Source organism: Microplitis demolitor, chromosome 2 (genome assembly GCF_026212275.2).
Source record: "Microplitis demolitor isolate Queensland-Clemson2020A chromosome 2, iyMicDemo2.1a, whole genome shotgun sequence".
Classification (NCBI taxonomy): Eukaryota; Metazoa; Arthropoda; class Insecta; order Hymenoptera; family Braconidae; genus Microplitis; species Microplitis demolitor.
In genome coordinates this window covers 8,627,267-8,647,453 of record NC_068546.1, presented here as the reverse complement: position 1 = coordinate 8,647,453, position 20,187 = coordinate 8,627,267, and the positions used below count along the sequence as shown (strand labels likewise).

At 33.9% G+C, this 20,187-nt stretch overlaps 1 protein-coding gene across 1 annotated transcript in view; it reads right to left on the bottom strand.

Annotated features, from left to right (window-relative positions):
• LOC103580540 (voltage-dependent T-type calcium channel subunit alpha-1G-like) overlaps positions 1-20,187 on the bottom strand; it is a 253,555-nt gene that overhangs the window by 226,710 nt on the left and 6,658 nt on the right. The window lies entirely within an intron of this gene.

Sequence of the window (20,187 nt, the reverse complement as noted above, 5' to 3'; positions counted from 1 at the left end):
GTCGCTCTCAGCCTTGCGGTTCCCAATTTTCTCCGTCTTGTTGCCGCCTGAATTTAATACGTCATAGTGCCATTGTTACATGACTTAATTTTCATGTCGACGCATGTCCGTAAGGGTGAAGTGGGGACAGAGTTCAGAGACTTAAATATTCTGCATTAATTATTGTTAGCTGGCAATTTTACTTGCGCCATATCAGTTTGCTACTGTTCAATTTTATTACTGTACTTTTATTTAACTGGCAACTTAGTTTACAATTTCATTGTTTATCACATATTATTTAATTAGTAAAGAACGTTTAATTTATTAAGTTTATTATTACGTTACCGCTGATACATCTGTGGTATCAGCACTATTATTTATAAAGAATACAATCAGTGCAATAATCAACGCTTTCCACGTGGCCATCGATTATTATTCGGACCACATCTATTGTAATCTTCGGAAACGTCTATTGTAAGTAATTGAAGTTATTATAATTGGCAATAAATTTGCATATTTTCCTTATAAACTCCTTATTCTATCTATTACCTTTTATTCATTTTTTAATATACTGATAAAATTATTTAATAAAATACAATATTTATGAATTAAGTTATATAAAATAATTGAATCAACCATAAGAAATAATTTATAAAGAATAAGCCGTGAGGTAAGTTAATGACTCTTTATATACGTTGCCGAGTTTGAATAAGTGTGGGTCCTTGCTTTGCAAGAACTCTAGCCCATTGCTCTGTCCAAATAAAAAAAAAATTTGTTAGAGGCCAGCCCAAGCCAGGGTTCAACCCGCGAATTCTGATGGCTGCTGGTGAAAATCGCGAAAACGAAAAGCGGTTTGTCTCAACTGGCGCTCGAACAGGGACTTTGCAGTAGTTCAAACGGGCAACAGAAAATTCTATTGATTTTTCTCACGGCTTTGTAGTAAAAATTTTATACAATTTCCAATAATAATTTAAAAATTTTTTTTACCAGTATTAAAAAATTTAATTTCTCTACATTCATCATTCCATTACACTTTATAATTCATTATCGGCATCTAACATTTTAAAATATTTAATTATTTTTCAAATCTCTTTTGTTCATTATAACTTATATAAAATAATATAATATTGGTCGTTGTAATATTGTGTGCCGTTTTTGTTCCCATAAATATTTCGTTATACTTTGACCCTGAGCGTATACTCGTTAGAAGCGTACTAACCCGAGACGTTAGTGTTTACTTCCTTACGGTTTATGATTCTTTGCTTACGCACAAAGACAACCCGAAGTAAATAATAAAATAAATACTTTAAATATCAAAATAAAACTTTGTTTCAAATATTTTCTAAGTAAAGAAATTTATTACTCTCTGTACAACACAAAAGATTACTATATGCGTTTCCGGTTTGAAATAAAATATCTTTTGCTCGAGAAAATCCTCTCCAAATAAACTAAGCACCTAAGTAAATTATCAATAAAATCTCTGCAGTAGTAAATAAGTATTTTATGAGTCATTGAAAATTTCAATAAGTCATTAAAGTAATAAACAAAGATTTATTAATCATCAAGAATTTTAATAACTTAAATAAACTATTAATTTATAAATAAATAATCCTTACAGTTCTAGAAAGATTCATATTACAATAATTCTTGATTGAATAAATCTATTTATAATCCGACAAGATTATTATCAGTTCGGATTAAGTAAAAATTATCAATAATAAAATTTTATAAATTATTAATTTGAAAAGAATTTACTGAGACAGTTTTCCCGCCGAAATGACGCTACCGAGAACGCCGATTTCACAATCATCTCTCCCAGTCACCTCGGTTAACAATCCTGGTAATCTTATACATTTTCCTACCACATCGAGCGCAATGGAGGATCTTGTTGATCTGACGCAGAACGATAAAATACGTAACAGTACCCTTTGTACCCAAAGCCAATCTGTTAGTAGTAACAACAATGTTTGTACTACGAGTTCGAGCGGTAACGTGAATGGTCACTCTCACAACGTTAGTGAAGTTGTGTCAATTTCCGAGTCTCAAGATACGTCCTCCGTTGTCGTATTACAAAATGTAGTTTCAGGCCTTCAGATGGAATTGAAGCTTTGCGGGCAGAACGTCAGCATTTGCTTCGTGTATCGAGCACGGTCTTGCGTTCCCAAGGTGCTCAATTGCCACCCCCATCTTTTTGACCAGACGCATCAAGCATGTGGATGCCGAGAGAGTTATTCCCTGCTGCCACTGTGACGTCACAAGCGGCAAATCCCCTCTCTACTCACCCAGTCATCCCACAGCCACATGCACCGATTTCGGCAACGCAAGCGAACGGACAGCAGTTCGCCATGCCTGGCTTACCTACGCGTGAACTGTACGCGCACTCAGTGGTCCCACCACCAGCTCATACGCTACCAGTGCATATAAATACTCAGCCGACACTCTCGTACACATACATTCATCCACCTAGCAATAATAATGTACCTGCAGTTACAAATACACACGTACAAGCTCCAGCAGTACAAGCATACCCACATGCACAGCCGTCAACCTGGCATAATACTTATACAGTTGCAGCGGGGAATTCAAATATGAGTGGGTCTAACTCTATGCGGTTGTATGATCTCAGTCGTCTTGTTAAATCTTGGAATGTCTCGTTTCCGTCTCATGATCGATCTTCTTCCATTGATGCCAGAAAATATTTAAAAATAATCGAACAGCGGATGGTCATCAATGATATTTCTTTCGAAAATTTTCATGCAGTGGTAACCAACACACTTCGCGGCGGCGTACTCGAGCGGTACTATCAAAACGAAGGTTTATTTTACAGCTGGGTGACCTTCCAAGAATTTTTTAAGATTTGGCAGGTTCAGCAAACAGATGAGTCGGTGCTGCAGGGTATATATTCGGTCAAACAAAGCAGCGACGAGACAGGAGTCGCATTTATTGATCGGATGCAAAGCGAATTTGCAAAATTAGAAGATCCGTTACCGCCAACGAAGCAAATTCGAATTATAACTTCGTGATTTAATTCTTAGTTTTTACAAAAATTTTCGGATACGACTATTATGACTTACGCTGAACTATGTACGCGGGTCAGCGCCTGGCAGTCAACGGCTGATGCGCTGAACCCTCATTCCAAAAATCGTAAAAAAAATGACAGTAGAATCAAAACCCGTAGCCAATTAAATTCTATCAAAAGTACGGAGATAGATCAATTAAATAGTATAGAGACTTTACAGCCTTCTACTGTATCATCCAACAATAACTTTGCAAATAATAATTTTAATAGAAACAATAATTTTAATAGCAAATATTAATTTTAACAATAATAAAAATTTTCATAATTCTAAATACACTCAAAATCCAGGACAGTCAAATCCATCTAGTAAAAATGTAAATTTTGAGTCTTCTACTTTATTAAGTAATTTTGAGTCTATGATGAAAACTATTTTAGACAAATTGGATCGGACTACGGTAAATACGTCACCGGGAAATGTAACTCCTATTAATTCAACTCCAGTATCATCAAATACTGCATCAAAAACTCCTGTCTGCGGTCGTTGCGGAAAAATTGGTCATGTTGCCGAGGTTCGCTGTGGACCAGTAACCGATGAATTGCGTATTATAGCGGGATTACCTCTTCGTTCTCGCCCTTTGTCTCCAAGAAACGCATAAGCGCCCTGGTAGACACCAACCACATTACAAGGGCTTCAGTGTCAACTAATAACTCGGTTATGCTGATTGAAATTAATGGTGATAAACCCAAGTCGACTCAATTAAATCCGGATGCTCCTGAATTTAATATCAGTAATGGAAAATTCTTTTTAAACTATCCCATTGCTGCTGATACTTCAGAACTGGTTGGTAACGTTTCGAAAAATCCTGATGCTAATTTAATTGACTTTTCAACTCCTCTCGATCAAATTACTGACAAGTTAATGAGCGAAGAGTCCAGTTGGGATACAAGTTCCGAAGCTTCTCAACAAATTCGAAATATTAAAAGACCAAAAATTAAAAATCCTATAAAAACTCTAAAATCCAAGATTGAAATTTCCATAAATCCGTCGCGTAATTCTAAAAATAAAATTAATACAAATCGACTAAAATCTCCAATCAAAAATTCATTACTAGACCTTGAAATAAACGAACGGCATCAACCAACGGTCACAAAGCTTGAGAATATCTTGGAGACAAACGATACCCTTCTCTGTGATCTAAGGGAGGACACTAGTCCTTTATATGACTCAGAGATTGATGAGTAACGCTCCGACTCAAGTGAAGAAATTGCGTATGCTCCGAAACTTACTATACAAATTGATCCGAATAATCAACAAAGTACATTACTACCGATGCTTAGTAATGCCAATAAATTCGGCTCTACGATGCCTTCAGCAAGTCTTAAAGCACCTTCAACAGTCAGCCGCATGATTGCTAAAATCTTTATCGGCAAATATGAACTAAAAGCATTACTTGATAGTGGGAGTGAGCGCAATTATATTTCTGAAATTGCTTATGAACGAATCAAAGAAAATCAACGGCAAGACCTCACGCTGGATCCCACTAGCACTCATAGAGTGATAATGGCTAATTCTAAGTCCACGCAAACACGTGGTAGAGCGCCATTTAAAATAAAACTCGACGGCCACGATATTATCACTTGGCTAAGTGTTTTATCTGAGTTATCTACTCCAGTCATTCTTAGTCTCGATTTCTGGCAGCTAGCCGAGATTCAAGTAAATTCCAAGGACAGTACTTGGAAGCTAAATACCAGTACTGTTATTCATTCATTTTTCTCTCGGTCCGGATTTACCACTGAATCAGCATTAAATGCATTGTCGTCAGCTGAACGGGCTGATCTTGAACAATTTTTAGCCCAAGAATTCGGGAAAAATAAACACGTCCAGTTGGGTTTAACGCATTTAGTTCAACTTCGTATCGAATTGACAGATGATACTCCAGTACATACTAAACCATACCGTAGAAGGCCACCAGTAATGAAAGCGATGCACGACAAAGTTGATGAATTACTCGCGAAAGGTTATATTCAACCTTCAAATAGTGCTTGGGCATATTCGCCAGTAATGGTACCCAAGAAGAACAATACTTGGCGCATGTGCATCGATTACCGGCCACTAAATAAAGTCACGAAAAAATCTGCTTATCCGTTACCGATTATGCACCGTATTTTGTCAAGCCTTCAAGGTGCTAAAGTAATTTCGGTACTTGATGTCAGTGATGCCTTCCATTATGTTTTAGTTGAGTTAAATAGCCGTCAGTACACAGCATTTTGTGTAGATGGACGAGGGTTATTTGAATGGATTCGGATGCCATTCGGTCTCACAAATGCACCAAGCACGTACCAAGAAATTTCCGATACGGTACGACGAAAAGTATTGAGTCATTAAAAACCCAGTTTTCATATATTGAAGAAGAAAATAAAATTTTCGCCTATCTTGACGACTGGATAATAATTAGTGATGATTCACAAGAGCATAAAATTCTTCTTCAAGCTGTCTTTGAAGGATTCCGTAAGGCTGGAATAAAAATGAACGAAGAAAAGAGCCATTTTGGATGCTCTGAAGTTTATTTTTTGGGCTTCATCATTAATGAAGATTGTTTGAAACCCGATCCAGCTCGATTGGAACCGATTGCAGATTATAAACGACCTACAAACCGTAAGGAAATGCGAAGATTTAATGGATTAGTTAACTGGTACCATAAACATCTTAAAAATGTCGCACAAGTTCAAGGTCCTTTGAACAAATTAACAAGTATGCGAGTTCCGTGGGAATGGACAGATATCGAAGAAAAAGCTTTTGAGGAAACGAAAGAAGCTTTGTTAAAAGCCGCAACATTGTCATTGCCACGTCCAGACTTATCTTATCGTCTATATACCGATGCTAGCAGCACTGGGTTAGGTTCTGTCTTAACTCAGTATGATCTAGACCTCGATCGAGAAAATTTAATTATCTGTTTAAGCCAACCGTTAAATAAAGCAGAAATGAATTACACGACAACAGAAAAGGAATGTCTTGCTGTCGTGTGGTCCTTACGGAAATTACGAGGTTACATCGAAGGTTTGCCAGTTACGGTCTATACTGATCATTCCGCATTGAAATGGCTTCATTCGTTAAAAGATCCGGCAGGTAGATTGGCCAGGTAGGCCACTGACATTTCCGCTTATGACATAGAAGTTGTTCATTATCGGGGTACACAAAACGAAGCTCCAGACGCACTCTCGCGTCGATTTGAAGAACCAGAGACTGCTGATTTATTTGTTTCAGATTCTAATCCTTCATCGCTGTGTGTAATTGCTCAAAATTCTGTTCGGTATGATGAGAAAGTCTGAGTTGTCCAAAAATATCCAGAGAATTATCGTGAATGGAAATATGAGAATGATAAGTTGTATTATTACCATCCATTACCTGTCAAGGAAATACTTGGTGAACTAAATCCTTGGAAAGTGAAGCTCAATCGGGTCATCTTGGGATTGATAAAACGTATCAACGAATACGAGATCATTTTTACTGGCCAGGAATGTTTAAAGATGTTTCATTGTATATTTCAGCTTGCGAAACCTGTATAATGACCAAAAGTGACCAGATTAAACCGCAAGGATACACTGAAACGAGACCACCAACTCAGCCTTGGTCTATTATCTCGATTGATACAATTGGCCCATACACTCGTTCAACTATGGGAAATCAGTATGATCTTGTCATCGAAGATCTCTACACTCGTTACCTTGAAATCTTTCCTCTAAAACAACAATCTGGTAAATTCATAAAACATCACCTGACGGCTGTATTTAATCACTGGGGCCCTCCCTGTCAAATTATTTCGGATAACGGTAAAGAATTCATAAACAAAGATATAACTAATTTAATTAGTCAATTCAATATCAAATTTACACCTACTCCTATCGGTCTCCCCTGCGCAAATCCCGTTGAACGCTGCAATCGTACAATTAAACCCATGATTGTCGCGTTTACAAGTAAAAATCAGAAAGACTGGAATGAACATCTCGATGATTTAAAGTTCACGTAAAATACTTCAGTACATACTGCTTTAGGTGTGTCACCATTCTATTTAAATCACGGACGTGACGCACGATTGATTAACGATACCGATCCTCTTGAAAATCTAGACGTGTCTGACGTTACCGTTTGGCAAGCCCGAATGGACCGTGGAGTTGAACTTAGACATTTTGTTGAGCAAAATATGTTGAAAGCTCGGGAACGCACGCGTAAACAACATGAACAAAAATTTTCTGACATTCCTATAGATTTAAAAATCGGTGATCAAGTTTATTATCTAAATAAAAAATTAAGTAAAAAGGTTGATGGTTATAGTGCTAAATTAGCACCAAAATATTCGGGACCCGCGACAGTCTCAAAAATTTTAAGTCCTCTAGTAGTCGAACTACAAGATAATGCCGGTAACGATATTGGCACATACTATTACAACGACTTAAAAATTTCTAGACCGTCTCGAAGACGTGATTGATTATTTTCGATATATTGCTGATCATTCATCATGCTTCATTATCATCCTCATTAAACACCATGTTAGAATTACCAAATGCTACTGAGACAATACCGTCAACTTCGTTACCGGCTATAGCGGTCATTACAACAACAGCTGCAGCATCACCAACGTGGTCTACTGGGTCGGCATCATTAGCTGGGTCCCGAACTTCGTTGCCGCCATGGCAAACTACCACTGGCATAGAATTTGGTCGGCCATCATCTGTATTATATGCACCAAGTACGACAACACCCACATCGGTAACGTTCGAGACACTTACTAAATTTATGAAAGACGAATTTAGTATACTGCATGCTCGAATTGATCGTGCTATCAGTCAACGTCTTACAGCGACGTCATCGGCATCGGGGGTCTCAAGATTCGATACCCAGTGGATAGACCGTATTGATAAAAGACTTGAGGACCTACAAATAGTGATACAAACCAACACCGATCAGGTCGCGGAGCTGAAAACATAACTTGATTCTTTAAGATCACCGTCAACTGCCCAAGAACCAGGTACTACTGCTTACCTCACGGCTCAACTTGAACAGTTATCGGAACAAGTCCAGCGAAGCCAGCAGATGATATCGGAAATTAAGCTACCAAGTCCGGAGGTATTCATGCAAAAGCTTCAGGCCGTTACCGTAAAAATATCATCCAGCACTACTGCAGTTACTTGTCAGGCGACACAAACACCAGCTATAACGTCTACCCCAGTCAAGGTAGAATATGATATTGGTATTACTCCAAATAATAAATCGGTGCTTCCGTTACTGGCTCAGCAATCGTCAGCGTGCGGTCTAAATCCTGGACTCAAGATTCGTGATGGCGCCTATCAACGCTCATCGTCAAAAGATGCCAGATTTCCACCTTCATCACTGCTTGCGAGACGAATGGCCCGTCAAGAGTTAACTGAAAAGGAAGTGACAACACTACGAGCTTCGGGTGCCATTCCTAAAGACATTAAAACGAAGATCCAGATGGTCACTTTCACCAATTCGTTACCGTACTGACAGACAACCCCAGCTCCAAAATATGATGTCCCATTGCAACCTAAAGAAGCATATAAACAATTTCTGTCTGGTATAACTTCTTTTCCAACATCAACCCCTACAGCAGCCGCCACAGATATATCACAACAGGTCGTCGTCCACAACGGTCTCCATTTTATGGACTATGCCACCTTCTGCAAGGCTGTTGAGAAGATCTGCGTCACCGTCAAGCCTCGGGTATGTCATACCGAGCTCAGAGAGTCCTGGACACAAACGGTAACGACTCAAGCTCAGTCGTTGTAGATTACCAACGCTTGTCAAAACTGCCGGCAACGCGATCATAAAATTGCCGAATGCAGATTACCATGGCGGCCTGACATGTGTCATGTCTGTTATCAGGACCAAGTCACTACGGCAACGAGTTTCCGTCCTCACAACAAACAGTACAAGGACTATCTTCGGGGACGTTGCCAAGGCTGTGGCATTCCAAGCCAATTATTTGACCCACACTGCAACTCTTGTAACCGCAGATATCCGGGTTACAAAGACTGGATCGCGACGAAATACAGTCCAGAAGAAGTGGAACAGTTTCACCGTAGTCACCTGCGCGCTATCAAGAAACTGGAATAAAAATTTTTTTGTTTGTTTACCTTACGTTGCCGGTTTAGATTGAAAATCTAAATAAACACATACATGTAATATCATGCTTATCTCATTGATTCATTTTATTATTGTTGCCAATTGTAATAATTTTCAATTACAGCTTCGAGTCCTGTAGCAGTTCGTAGCAGAAAAATTACTATTCTTTCTTTACAGCCTAGAGGCTGTGGGACACAAATATTTAAAATTATATTTTTTTTTGTACTTGTTTTAAGTTAAAATATTTTTACAAATCATTTCTATTTTTTTGTTGTAAGCTAGAAATAATCACTGGTCCAGGTCAAGGTCCCAGGATCGAAGTGGGCTTGAGATTAGGGTGGCTGGACTTGGAATTTGAGTCACAATACTCCTAACGGCTTGCGATCATTTTCAAAATTTTTTTTTTACTGGCAATCTACTTGCACAGCTGGCGATTGACTCGCACTTTAAAAATTCAAATTTATACTGGCAATTGACTTGCACTACTGGCCATTAAATCGCAAAATTTTTAAAACTTGCTATCTGGCAAGAATTTTTCAATTGAAAATCTTTTTTTATGCTGGCAAGTAACTTCAATTTTGGGGCGATTTATTCACACCGCTGTAAATAATTTAATGTATATATTTTTTTTGTATATAACTATTGTATAATTATCACCGTCGGACAACCCAGACGGAAATCCAAAACGGTAACCTTAGCTTGGTGGGGGGATTGAGACAATGTGAATTGTGTCGAATTTTCTCCGTCTTGTTGCCGCCCGAATTTAATACGTCATAGTGCCATGGTCACATGACTTAATTTTCATGTCAACTCATGTCCGTAAGGGTGAAGTGGGGACAGAGTTCAGAGGCGAGTCCCAGGCCCTCAATTATCGGTCAACCACTTCGATGTGGGATCTAGTAGCGTTTAGATGTACTTAAATATTCTGCATTAATTATTGTTAGCTGGCAATTTTACTTGCGCCATATCAGTTTGTTACTGTTCAATTTTATTACTGTACTTTATATTTAACTGGCAACTTAGTTTACAATTTCATTGTTTATCACATATTATTTAATTAGTAAAGAACGTTTAATTTATTAAGTTTATTATTACGTTACCGCTAATACATCTGTGGTATCAGCACTATTATTTATAAAGAATACAATCAGTGCAATAATCAACGCTTTCCACGTGGCCATCGATTATTATTCGGACCACATCTATTGTAATCTTCGGAAACGTCTATTGTAAGTAATTGAAGTTATTATAATTGGCAATAAATTTGCATATTTTCCGTATAAACTCCTTATTCTATCTATTACCTTTTATTCATTTTTTAATATACTGGTAAAATTGTTTAATTTTTTTTTTTTTTGCATTTTTGTATAAAATTGTATAAGATTGTATAAAATTTTATATAATTTTATAAAATGTTATACAATTTTATGAAATTACATTTATTTATTACGTTCTTTACTCAGATCTGACTTTATAAAATTTTTTTGAATTTTGTAAGATTTTATAAAATTCTGTAAAATTGTATGAATTTTTATTAAATTTTGCTCTGAAATTTTATAAAATCTTACAAAATTTTATGAAATTGTATAAAATTATATAAAAACATTTTTTCCTGGGCGGCACTTAACAGAAATCATTCAAATACAATATTAAACCGAATAAATATTACTTATTCGAATATAAATTCTAAACGCAAAATTAAATGTTAAACCACACTTAAAATAATTTGATCATTCAAAATACAATTTCAAAAATAAAATTCGTGATCAGACTATTTCTTAAAGTCTCTTACAAAATTTGATCATTCAAAATACAATTTCAAGTATAAAATTCGTGACCAGACTATTTCTTAAAGTCTCTTACAAAATTTGATCATTCAAAATACAATTTCAAATATAAAATTCGTGACCAGACTATTTTTTAAAGTCTCTTACAAAATTTTATCTGTGGTATTTTACATTAAATATTTATTAACATACCTGGATTTTACCTTGCAGTATTTGCCATTGCGAAAATATTTAAATAAAAGGATATACTTGAAAAACCTTTAGTACAAAGCTCACTAACTCGATTTAAAAATGTACTTAATTTTTCTACTTGGAGAAACCAGGCCACTGAACTTGAGTTATGATTTATGATCAGCACACTTGGAAATCCTGGTCAAGAGAGAGAGTTCACGCGACCATTTTTTTGGGTCTCGATTTTTAGGGCGTTCCAATTGACCTCAATTGGGGGAAAACCGTGACCAATAAGCGGTCCGGTTCCTTGGATGTTCTCCTTTTTATCTATGTGTCTATTCGGGTAAGTGTGTGTGTGCGTAATATTATTCATTGTTTATTAAATATTATTTACTATTCATCAAATATGATTTACTATTCATCAGGCCTGGCCTCTTGCCTAAAACTTTAAATTATTAATTATTATCAGATGTTATTTATGAATATTATTTATGAAGTATTATTTATTTATTATCAAAGATGATTTACTATTTATCAGGCCTGGTCTCTTGCCTAGAACCTTTAATTATTAATTAAGATATTGTACTATTTACTAGGTCTGGTTTTCCCACCTAGAACCTTTAAACATTACTTATTAATTATTGAAATATGAAATATTATTATTTATCAAACTATGAAATATTTTTAGTTGAGATATTAAAAATGCGTCATTTGTTTAGTTAAAACATTTCTTAAATGAGTTTAAAATGTGTTTAGATCTTATCTATAATTCGAAAACTCATAAAATTTTTATTTACTTGTTTATTTTAGTCTTAAGCCGTTAAAAGATTTTGTGACGCACCAAAGCAATTTCTAAAATGACCAGCGAGACAATTAATGTATACTCTTATTATTCTGTTTTTACTTATTTAAAATTATAACATGAAAAATAAAATATTTAAATTTTGCCAGACGTAACATAAAAACCCCAAAACGAAAAAAAAAATGACTCAATTGCAATAAATCAAAATAAAACAAAAAATAAGAGTGTCGGCACCAATAATGATTCTGATGATGAGGAATATGACAATGAAAATGAATATGACGATAATAACAATGTTGATAAATATAATTTTATCAATTCTACTTTTGAAGAAGAGGCGCAAGACGAAATTGATAGTGATTAAATAAAAACACTTACTACAAACTTTGTATTTTTGTAATAAAATATATTTTAGCTGTCATAAAACTCAAGTAAAAACCATTTCATTTCTCCCAATTACCATTGTTCCAAAATCCTTTCATAGATAATATTTTATTCATCATTTTAGAATATAAAAACAATGAAATGGCTTTAATCAAAAATTTGAGACTATTCAAAACATATGAAATTTCAAATAAATTAGTAGGATTTTAATGTATATTATATTACTATTTTTAGATTCATTTTCCATACTTTAACAGAATCGAAAATTTCAATTTTTTTTTAATTTTTACTTTACCTAATTCGACAGAATAGAGCAAGATTAAAATTTTCAATTCATTTGAATTCTGCAAAACAGAATTCAACTGAATTGAACAAAATTAAAATTTTAATACTTTTTAATTCTGTCTTACCAAATTCAACAGAATATAAAAGAATGAAGCAGAATTAAGATTTTAATTCTTTCAAATTCTGTCTTACCGAATTCAACAGAATATAACAGAATTGAAATATTTAATTCTGTTGAATTCTGTTTTGCAGAATTCGACAAAATTGAGCAGAATTAAAATTTTTATTTGGTTGGAATTTGGTTGTTTAATCAGGGTTTGTAATATATTTTAAACTCTGAAACTGAAAAATATTATTTAAGTTTATATTTGAATTATTGTTAAAAATAAAATCGCTTCGTAATTCACAAATTGAAATTATTGTTTCGATTCATAAAATAATATTGTTATGTAATGTATTTTAAATTCATAAACTAAAATTTCTTACGTAAATTCATATTTGAATTATTACTAAAAATGATATTGTGTTATGCCGTTTAGAGTTAGGTTGTATGCCAGAGCACAAGCTAATTTGAGCTGAATCTTAGGTTTCACCAAATGATGTGGATGAATTAGCAATAGACGAGTCGGCGTCAAGTGATTAGCATAAGTAAATTGTAGCATGTTCGATTGGTTGTATTTAGTGATGTCTAGCATAGTTTTGTAATCGCGATATTTACTTAGGATCCCATCGCGGTGACTCAGCCAAATAGGGCGAGAAAGATTATCAAGCATTTCATCTTCGTTGATCGGCTTAAGGAGAGTCTTAAAGCGCATAATCCAGTTAAACTTCTTTTGACCTTGTGTTTGTATTTGAGAGAGCCTGAGTGAGCACTTTTTTGGTAGACGAGAGTCCGGCATCCTAAGGATTCGAATTACCCAGTCTACTGCTTTCTTGACAACCTCCGTGGAGATGTGATCAATACTAATTTGCAGTCTCAGTGCATAGTTGGGAGTACATCTTGGTAGCGTGAAGAGTTTCTTGAATATTTTTTGTTTTTTAGACGCTGCCTCAGCTGCTAGGTGCTCTGAAGTCGAGGAGAAGAACGGTATGCCCAGGTAGACGTAAGATTTAACAAATTCAATATTCAGGCCTTTGTAGAGAAAAGTACAGAATTTACGACTGGGTCTTCCAGAGGCTTTACAAGCTAGAATTTAGGTTTTTTTTATATTTAGCACCAGGTTGTTCGTATCACAGTATTTTTCAAGAACCTTCAAAATTCTAGCAAGATTGTAGGCTGAGTATGTAACTGCCGTTACATCGTCAGTGAACCCAACTAGCAGGATGTCAGTAACTCCGTTTAGGTTTAGGCCTTTGCAATCTCGATTTTCAAAAAAAAGACACTATGTCACTGATGTAAAAGAAGAAGAGAAGCGGGGTCAAAATATCCTTTTACCTTAGATCTTGGACCTAGCTTCACCTAGGATCTTAATCACTAGAAATTAGACTATCTTCCGTCCTTCTTGATTTTTTACGTTATTTTTTACATGATTAAATTAGGTGAAGGTTACAATTAAATTATCACTTAATTTTGGGGATGATGTGAAATGATTTATTATCCCCAGAGGAGGAAAACTCAGATTGACTAAGATGAAATGTATGATGTATGCGTGTTTGTGTGTATTATAATTGCGTATTAATTAAGACGCAATAGGGGTGAGATTAACCGCCTTGTGATTGTTAGTGTCGGAACTAAGTTATTGAATTTTTGCTAGTGCGGGAACTAGCTATTATTATTATATATGTTGAGCAATCGTCACCATCATAATTATTCGTTATTAATAAATATCAATGGCAAGAAAAGAAAAAATGGCCGAGAGGCGCTGTATTTACTCCGTATAAGACTGGCAATGGCAACTGTCTCTACAGATAAACTAAACTATATGCAAGGTCCAGAGCTACTGCCTTGTGCCGGCACGTGCTAGCTCAGCTTTTTGTCCCGCTTCACGTTCTACGCATGAGCGGCCGCCATCATTGGTAAATTTTTAGTCATGGAGCCCGGGAATCCAGCATGAGGCCGTTGTTTTAGACCTCGCTATGTATTTGAGTGCGCGCGCTTCTATTCATTTAAACTCGGTAAGCAATTTGATGCTAAACTCCCGGACTCCCTTTCCGCATTATGACGGCAACTCAACAAATATGTTGAACTTGTATGAACTATTCGTGAGATGTATTCATAAAATGCTATCTAAGAAAATAACAGAATCACAGTCGCTTAATTGCGAAATCGATTTACTGCAATTTCACTTTGATTTTCAGGATTTTTATGGATTATTGTTCATAACCTTCAATGTTCATGCCTTATCACATTTACCGACGAGTGTAAGGTATAATGGCCCATTATCAGCGTCATCAGCTTATGGTTTTGAAAGTAATATTTTTAATTTAAAATTGAAAGTTAGTGGTCCTAATGGAGCTATGAAACAAATGGCCTGCCATACTCTTAGATAGAATACTTATAAACTTAGACTTCTTAGTGAATCTAATACCTTTGCCTGGGAGTACTGTAGGGAATGAATTGATAAAAAAAAATTGATCACCAAAGGTGGTGTACGGACTAACAGTGGAGCAGTGTCGTTAAACAGTGAAAATGATTCAGGAAGGAGTTCAGCATTTAGTTATCATCGGTGTATTTTTGGAGGTGAAGCCTATGATATCAAGTTGTATACAAAGTCAATCAAAACAAACAACTCTTATGTATTATTGCATGATGGACAGTTGGTGCGAATTTGTAATTTCTTTTGTAAAATTAGAGATGCACACATGCAAGTCAAAACTTTAAATGTTACACCGGTAGCTAATCTTGAATATATGTGGATAATTACTAGTTATACAGAAAATATAATAGATTTTCCAGTATCGGTTATAAGAGAGAAATAAGTTTATATGTGTAAAAAATCTGAGAATTGTGATAATGATAAGAGCTATAATAAGTATTTATGTATTCAACCTAACGATTTCGAAAGTCATTAAAATATTCCGAACAAATGACAAATATTGTTAACAGTTTATAATTTTTCCTTACCAAAGTCTTGTTCCAAACAACGAATTATATTGATTATAAATATCGGTGCTGTTGATTGTGTACACAGAAAGAAAGGTATACTTGGCTCGAGATAACTTTTCTTGGTCCAAGAAAGTTTTTATGGGCGGGAAGGAAGCTCAAAATATTACTGGGCCAAGTAGAAAAATTTTTTAAATTTAAAAATGATAAATTGAGAAAAAAATTTTGGTGATTCTAGCGATCAATTCAAAAATTTTGAATTTGTTTTCAGATCTGTTTAATTCGGAGTCAAAACCAGAAATTCAAAGATTATTTTCGAAATAAACGGAATTAAACCGAATAGAATTATTTAAATTCGTTTCAATTCGGATCGATTCTGGTTTTCTTGCCGAAATAGACAGAATTCATCTGAATGAAATAGAATAAAAAATTTAATTCTGCTTAATTCAATCGAATTCAGTTGTTTAATCAGGGAAACCATATTATTATTTTTGTTCAATAATAATTCGAATAGGACTTTGAATAATTTCTTAGTTTGTGAATTTAAAATACATTACAAAACAGAATTATTTTATGAATCTAAATAATAATTTGCAAATCTTTACAATATTGTTTCATGAATCTAAGTTTAAATTTGTGAACTTAAGATATTCACATATTTCGAAATAACATTATGTTTAATAATCATTCAAATATGAATTTAAGCAATAATCTTAATTTGTGAAATTTCAAATATCTATACATTATGAAACAATATCATTTTTAATAACAATAATTTTTAGTTCAAAATTTTGAAATATCCCGGAAGCTATATTATTGTTCTTTAATAATAATTGAAATATGAATCGAAATAATAATTGTGATTTGTGAACTTAAAATATTTAGACATTATGGAAATTTATTGTTTTTAAGAATTGAATACGAATTTGAATAATATTTTTTTTGTGTGAATTTTTAAACAAAACTGTGTTAAATAATAATTTAAATACTAGTCTTTAATTTTTGAATTCAAAATGTTCATACACGGAAAAAACAAAATAGTACTGGTTACTGTTCTGCGCAACAATCAACGAACAATATAGTTAAAAATACACTTTAACATGACTGATTCAACAACAAGACTAGAGTTAGAACAAGGTTAGAACAAGAGTAAGTCATAGGTTAAAAAAAACTATTATTTTTAACTTCCCGCTGAGAAAATCGATGATTTTCAAAAATTTTGGGAAGTTATTGTTTTCACCCCGATTTTCGAAAATCGAGTTTTCATCAGATGTCGACGTTTTGAGGTCCTAGAAAGCTATTCCGATTATTTTCAGAATGATGTCCAAGTGTGTGTGTGTGTGTGTGTGTGTGTGTGTGTGTGTGTGTGTGTGTGTGTGTGTGTGTGTGTGTGTGTGTGTGTGTGTGTGTGTGTGTGTGTGTGTGTGTGTGTGTGTGAATGGTCTATAACTTTTTAACTGATGAATCGATTTGGATGTTTAAGGCGGCAATCGAAAGAGCGTGTTGGCCATCAACTTTCCTGGATATTTCAGATCATTTGATCAAGTAGACTCGAAATTATTGGCGAATTACGAAAAAAAAAAAATTTTTTTTTTTAGTTTTTTATTGATTTCTCAGAAACGAATGAAATGATCGACGCAAAAATCTAATCAGCTCTAGAAATCAATAAAACGCGTTGAATGCTGCCTTAACCATCGCGATCGGTTAATTTGTTCGAAACATATCGTTGGAGAAAGAAATGGTAAAAAACGGTTCTTTTTCAATATCTTCAGGATGGCTGAATCGATCGCTTTCAAATTCTTATCAGCTCTAGAATTCAATAACACGCGTCTATTGCCACTTCAAACGTCAAAATCGGTTAATTAGTTCAAAAGATATCAGCGTAGAAACGTTAAAAAAATAACATTCTATGTTATTTTTTCTAGATAAATCAAAATGAACTGTACTAACATGGGTCTAAAATCTTATAAACTTTTTCTCTTTATAGTCTCTTTAGATCATCATATAATGCCATCAAACTTTTTCTTTAGTTTAAACCATGTTATCAACGAAAAAATTGAAAAAAACACAGTTTTAATAATTTTCTCGGATATTTTATATATTATTGCTCTGACCTAAGCTAAAACTCATTTAAATCTTAATTTCGAATTGACATTGATTTCTGCTTCAATAGATTTAGTTTATGAAACATAATCGGAAATTAAAATTTAAAAACCGCTTGTTCATTAATGATTTTCGATTCTCAAACTTTTAAACTTTAGCATAAAGCGTAACTTGTTAGAATTCGAAAAGCTCATAAAGAAACAATCGCATGCAATAAAATTTTTGAGCTCGAAGAAGCCCTGCATAATGTTTGTCGGATTACCGGAGGTCCACTGTATTAGTAATAACCTGAAAGATCTTAATAATCTACTCTTGATAGATTTCAATTATAGACCTCTACTGTCAATAATAGTAAAGAGACATATAAATGTAGTAACCGTTCCTGTCAGAACAGGACTGAGTACTGTTTTGGATATTGATGACAATTATTTTGATAGCAACCAGTCATATGTTTTATGTACTGTGTAGAACAGCACTGATTACTGTTCAAAAAGTAATAGTTCAAGCTATGACTCACTCCTGTTCTAACATGAATCAGTCATGTTAAAATGTATTTTTACCTATATTGTTCGTTGATTACTGCGTAGAACAGTAACCAGTACTATCTTGTTTTTTTCGTGTAGATTCTGAAGCAATATTATAATAACTTAAATATCAATAACTAAATGATATTTTAAGAACAAATTTTTTTTTTGAATGTCAAAATTTTTTACACGAAAGTAAAATTTAAAACCACGAAATAAATCTTTATAGTAAAATTTCACACTCATGTTTCTCCGTGAATCTCCCAAAACAAGTTATTCCTAGAAATCTATAAATTTCTAAAAATCAAATAAATCATACTAAATTATCTAATGTTTTCACGGTGCCATAACATCAATATATATAAAATTATCCATTATGTTTTAAAATTCACATTACACATTTTTAACCGCTATTTAATGGATCGGAGCATACGCAACACGATTTCGTATCGAACTATTTATATTCAAATTGGGGTCATAGGGATGACATTAGTTTCATAATAGATTTCATAGTAGTTATTAAATAATACTACATGAAAATGAAATGAATTCATGAATGATTTTTCTATAAACTGCTTCTAGAAAACAAATTGAGCTTATCTATACCAATTTGAAAAATTACAAGAAGCAGCTTATAAAATTTTGTCCGCAATAGCAGAAGGCCTTTTCAACTGTTACTATAATAGACTTACAAGAAGAATGTAATTTTAAAAATGTGCACGAACACATCTCTGCTGACGACTAGTTGAAATCATTGGACACAGCATATTTTTGATATTTTGATAAGAAAGCAACAAACTGTTTATTATTGAAATGTTACGTTGTTTTTTTTTGTAAATCGGAAAGTTATTGTTTTCACCCTGATTTTCGAAAATTGAGTTTTTATCAAATGTCACTGGTTTGAGGTTCTAGGAAGCTATCCCAACTATTTTTAGAGTAATGTCCGACTGTGGATATGTGTATGAGTGTGTGTGAACTCACTATAACTTTCATACTAATTTACCGATTCAAATAGTTCTTGCAGCAATCAAAAGTGGTCATCGCCTATGGATTTTTTTGTAAATTGAGGATTATTCAATTGGATAGACGCTAGAATGATTAAGAATTATGAAAAAATCATTATTTTTAAAAACGACTTAATGAACTGCTTTCTCACTCTAAACTCTAATGCTTAAGAAAACTCTTCGGTTTCCTCTAAAACCATCTTGATTAGTTAATTTCGATCAACAAATACCGTTGGCAGATGAAATTATAAAAATAGTTCTTTTCGAATATCTTCAAAAAGATAGAACCGATCTATTTCCGAATTATATAGGGTCTCTAACTTAATAAATACGTCAATTATTGTATAAAACATCAACAAATGCCATCTGGCAAACAGAATAGAAGTAGAGTTCTCTGAAGAAGTTTTGATAATTTCATAAATTTTATAAGTTCACAATGAATTAAATGTATTTTTTCGAATTGTAATGTAGCAGTGAGATTAAAAAATTTTTCGATTAGCTACAAAACTAAGCTAATAGAATAAGATAATGTGCAATGCAAGGGCTACTTTATATAAGAGCTTTTTGGACTGCAGCCCAGGACCCCATTGATATAAAGAGTCCCTAGCCTCCATTGAAGACGATGGCCAATGTTGCAAATAAAGAAGAAATCTACAATTTTGAAAAGTTCGATCTTATGGTTGATAACTCTAAAATCATTTAAACAATGTGCGTGCGTATTAAACGGAACAGAAAAATCTCCGCATAGTAAAAAATATTGCATGTCTGTGTTAAAAAGATTTTGTTTTAAGTTTTTTCTGTTGATTGTTTTGTGTTAAATAAACACATTTCAATTTTGTATTGAAAAATTTTTAAATCGATCTACTATTTTACACTTTAAAAGTGTGACTGAAACCACGAACTATAATTATCAACATTGATTAAGTGTTATCTTTAAATTTACA